Raw genomic sequence first — 5,210 nt, 5'->3', positions numbered from 1 at the left:
AAAGTGTTCATGTCCTTTGCCCAGTTTTTAGTGGAGTTGTTTGGTTTTATTCTGTAAATTTAAGTCCCTTGTAGATGCTGAATATTAGACCTTTGTCAGATGAATTTGCAAATATCTTCTTCCATTCTGTAGGTTGTCAGATTACTCTGTTGATAGTTTCTTTTGTTATGCAAAGCTCTTTAGTTTAATTAGATCCCATTTGTCAATTTTTACTTTTGTTCCAATTGCTTTTGGCATCTTTGTCATGAAATGTTTGCCCATGCCTATGTCCAGAATAGTATTGTCTATGTTGTCTTCCAGGGTTTTTACAGTTTTGGGTTTCACATTCAAGTCTTTAATCCATCTTGAGTTAATTTTTATATATGGTTTAAAGAAGGGGTCCAGTTTCAATCTTCTGCATGTAATTAGCCAGTTATTCCAGCACCATTTATTAAATAGGAAGTCCTTTCCCCATTGCTTGTTTTTGTTAGCTTTGTCAAAGACCATATAGTTGTAGGTGTGTGGCCTTATTTCTTGGTTTTCTATTTTGTTCCATTAGTCTATGTATCTCTTTTGTACCAGTACCATGCTGTTTTAGTTACCGTAGCCCTGTAGTATAGTTTGAAGTCAGGAAGCATAATGTCTCCAACTTTGTTCATTTTGTTTAGGATTTTCTTGGCTATTCATTCTTTCTTGGTTCCATTTAAATTTTAAAGTAATTTTTCCTAGTTCTGTAAAGAATGTTATTAGAAAATTTATAGGAATAGTATTGAATCTACAAATTGCTTTGGGCAATATGCCATTTTAATCATACTGATTCTTCTTATCCATGAGCAGGAAAAGTTTTTTGCATTTGTTTGTGTCATCTCTGATTTCTTTGAGCAATGTTTTATAGTTCTTATAGAGATCTTTCACCTCCATGATTTCACCTCCATGATTAGCTGTATGTCTAGGTATTTTATTCTTTTTGTAACAATTGTGAATGAGGTTGCATTCCCTGGGCCTGACTGTTACTACTATATAGGAATGCTAGTGATTTTTGTACATTGATTTTTATCCTGAGACTTTGCTGAAGTTTTTTGTCAGCTTAAGGAGCTTTGGAGCAAAGACTATGGGGTTTTCTAGATATAGGATCACATCATCTGCAAACATGGCTATTTTGACTTCCTCTCTTCCTATTTGGATGTCCCTCATTTCTTTCTCTTCTCTAGCTGCTCTGGCCAGGACTTCCAATACTATGTTGAGTACAAGTGGTGAGAGAGGGCATCCTTGTCTTGTGCAGGTTTTCAAGAAGAATGCTTGCAGTTTTTGCCCATTCAGTATGATGTTAGCTGTAAATTTTTGATAGATGGCTCTTATTGTTTTGAGGTATGTTCCTTCAATACGTAGTTAGTTGAGAGTTTTTAACATGAATGTATGTTGAATTTTATCAAAAGCCTTTTCTGCATCTATTGAGATAATCATGTGTTCTTTGTCTTTAGTTCTGTTTTTGTGATGAGTCACATTTATTGATTAGCCTATGTTGAGCCAAGCTTACATTCCAGGAATAAAGCCTATTTGATCATGGTGGATAAGCTTTTTGATGTGTTCCTGGGTTTGGTTTGCCAGTATTTTGTTGAGGATTTTTGAATCCATGTTCATCAAGGATATTGGCCTGATGTTTTCTCTTTTGTTGTGTCTCTGCCAGGCTTTGGTTTCAGGATAATGTTGGCGTGATAGAACAAGTTTAGGAGGAGTTCCTCCTCCTCAATTTATTGGCATAGTTTCTGTATAAATGGTACCCGTTCTTCTTTGTGTATGTGGTAGAATTCAGCTATGAATCCATCTGGTCCTGGGCTTTTTTTGGTTGGTAGACTATTTATTACTGACTCAATTTCAGAGCTCATTCTTGGTCTATTTAGGGATTTGGTTTCTTCCTGGTTCAGTCTTGGGAGGGTGTATGTGTGCAGGAATGTGTCCGTTTCTTCTAGATTTTCTAGTTTATCTGCATAGATGTGTTCATTATATTCTCTGATGGTTACTTGTATTTCTGTGAGGTCAGTGGTAATATCCCCTTTGTCATTTCTAATTGTGTTTATTTGGATCTTCTCTATTTTATTCTTTATTAGTCTAGTTGGCAGTCTATTTTATTAATTTTTTCAAAAAATAAACTGTTGGATTCATTGATCTTTTGAATGGTTTTTCATGTCTCAATCTCCTTCTGTTCAGCTCTGATTTTGGTTATTTCGTGTCTTCTGCTAGCTTTTAGGTTTGGTTTGTTCTTAGTTCTCTGGGTCTTTTAGTTGTGATGTTAGGTTGTTAAATAGAGATCTTTATAAAGCTTTTATTTGGGCATTTTGTGCTATAAATTTTCCTCTTAATGCTGCCATAGTTGTGTCCCTGAGATTCCGGTTTGTTGTGTTCTTTTTTCTTTTTTTCTTTCTTTTTTTTTTTTTTTTGCATTTCTTTCAAAGAACTTCTTGATTTCTGTCTTAATTTCATTATCTACCCAAAAGTCATTCAGGAGTAAGGTTATTCAATTTCCAAGTAATTTTATGATTTTGAGCAAATTTATTAGTCTTGATTTCTAATTTGTGCTGTTATCTGAGACAGTGGTTGTTATTATTTCAGTTCTTTTGCATTTACTGAGAAATGTTTTGTGTCCAATTGTGGTCGATTTTAGAGTATGTGCCATTTGGTGGTGAGAAGAATGTACATTCTGTTATTTTGGGGTCAGGAGTTCTCTAGATGACTATTGGGTCCATTTGATGAAGTGCTGAGTTCAGATTCTAAATATCTTTTTAAATTTACTGTCTTGATGATCTGTCTAACACTTTCAGTAAAATGTTAGTGGGATGTTGAAGTCTCCCACTAATATTATCTGGGAGTCTAAGTATCTTTGACAGTCTCTAAGAACTTGCTTTTCGAATCTGGGTCCTCCTCTATTGGGTGTGTGTATATATATATATATTTAGCATTGTTAGATCTTCTTGTTTAATTGAACCCTTTACCATTATGTAATGTCTTTCTTTGTCTTTTTTGATATTTGTTAGTTTAAAGTCTATTTTGTCTGACACTAGGACTGCAGCCCCTGCTTTTTTCTGTTCTCCATTTGCTTGGTAGATTTTTGTCCATCCCTTTATTTTGAGCCTATGAGTGTCACTGTATATGAGATCGGTGTCTTGAAGACAGCATACCAATGGACCTTGATTCTTCATACAGTTTGCCATTCTATGCCTTTTAATTGGGACATTTAGCTCATCTACATTCAAAGTTAGTATTGATATGTGTGAATTTGATCCTTTCATTGTGCTGTTAGCTGGTTATTATGCTGATTTGGTTGTGCGGTTGTTTTACAGTGTCACTGGTCTGTGAACTTCAGTATGTTTTTGTAGCGACTGGTAATGGTCTTTTCTTTCCATATTTAGTGCTTCCTTCAGGAGCTCTTATAAGGTACGTCTGGTGGTAGCAAATTCCCTCAGCATTGCTTGTCTGAAAAGGATCTTATTTCTCTTTTGCTTATGAAGTTTAGTTTGGCTGGATATGAAATTCTGGGTTGGAATTTCTTTTCTTTAAGAATGTTAAATATTGGCCCCTAATATATTTTGGCTTATAAGGTTTCTGCTGAGAGGTCCATTGTTAGTCTGATGGGCTTCCATTTGTAGATAACCTGAACTTTCTCTCTAGCTTTCTTTTCACATTTTTTCTTACATTTTGAACTTGGAAAATCTAATAATTATGTGTCTTGGAGGTGATCTTCTTGTTATATATCTTACTGTGGTTCTCTTCATTTCCTGAATTTCAATGTTGGACTCTCTAGCTAGGTTTGGGAAGTTATCATAGATTATATCCTGAAATATGTTTTTCAACTTGCTTACACTCTCCCCATCTCTTTAAGGGACACCAATGAATCATAGATGTGGTCTCTTTACATAATCCTATATTTCTCAAAACCTCAATAGCCCAGTTCCAAAAAGCAGAGATGTAGCTGTGACTCTGATCCTGGTAATCAGGGTACAGCACTGACACAGCTCTAAGGAAGAAGGGGTGTTCCAGAGGCTCAAGCCCTGGCTAGCAGGGCACAACTGTCACTCCCCACACTGATGGGGCAGAGTATCAACTTGGGCACCAGGGGAGTAGGTATCTTGTAGTGATGACTCTGGAAGTAGGAAAAGGCAGTAGCCTAGGCTCCATAAGGCTGGGTACAGCAGCAGCAAGAACTCAGGAATGATGGGGTGGAGCTGTGGTTTGTTCTCTGGGGCTTGGAGAACAGGGCAACGATGGTCCTACTCCCTAGGGAGGCAGGGAACCTCAGCATGTCAGATTCTACAAGGGAATCCAGATTCAGGGAGGTGGATATCTGTGGCTGTTTGACCCAGAGGGCAGCAGTCACAGCTCAGCCAAGACTCTGTTTCCCTGGAGACTGGGATACCACGTCAGCTCAGGTGCCTGGGAGGCAGCTGCTTCACTGGGCCCTAGGCCTGGGACCCCACATGGCTGGATGTGTGACTAATCCACAGGCCGGGATTGCTGGTCCCCAAAGGACAGGATTCTGTCTTGACTCAGGCAGGGTGGCTCTGTTATACTGGACTCTGGTCACCAAGGGACAGGCACCACATGAGCTTAGTTGCTGGGGTATAGTTGCTCTGCTATAGGGGCAGAAGGTCAGAATCCTGAAGGAGCAAGAGCCAGTAGGCAGAGGTGCAGGCCTTTGATTGCTCCACTGGGCCTGAACTTCTGGTTCCTGGCAGGCAACATGCCACATCAACTTGGGCACTTGGGGCATGTGGCTTCTCTGCTGGGCATAGGCTTTGAGTAGCCAAGGGATGAGATGCAGCAGCAAATGAGATGGGGGAGATTGTCAGCTTCTTCCCAGACAGTATGAAGCTGCAGCAGCTTGTTCTTAGGTATAGGAAGATGAAGCAGCTTGTTCTTAGGTGACAGGTAGCTGCAGCAGCTCAGCTGGTAAATGGTGTGCTGCTGTGTGTGAGCGTGATGCAATAATGGCAGAGCCTGAGGGATGAAGGGGTGCAGTGGCTATGGGCCCTTGGAACAGTAGCTCCAGTTTCAAGATTGCACAGTGGCAGCTTGGACCACAGAGAGTGCATATGAGATGGGCTCCATCTCTGGAGTAGTGCAGCCTTTGGAACTCCAGGCAGCCTCCTAAGCTGGGCACAGGGCCTATGAGGTCTGTGGGACTCGTAAGTAGTGAAAACTGTAGGTGTCCATGACAGTGACAGGGGCTGCTGTGG

This window comes from Mandrillus leucophaeus, unplaced genomic scaffold, assembly GCF_000951045.1.
Source record: "Mandrillus leucophaeus isolate KB7577 unplaced genomic scaffold, Mleu.le_1.0 Scaffold842, whole genome shotgun sequence".
In the NCBI taxonomy this organism is placed as follows: Eukaryota; Metazoa; Chordata; class Mammalia; order Primates; family Cercopithecidae; genus Mandrillus; species Mandrillus leucophaeus.
Note: the sequence above shows the minus strand (reverse complement) of the source record.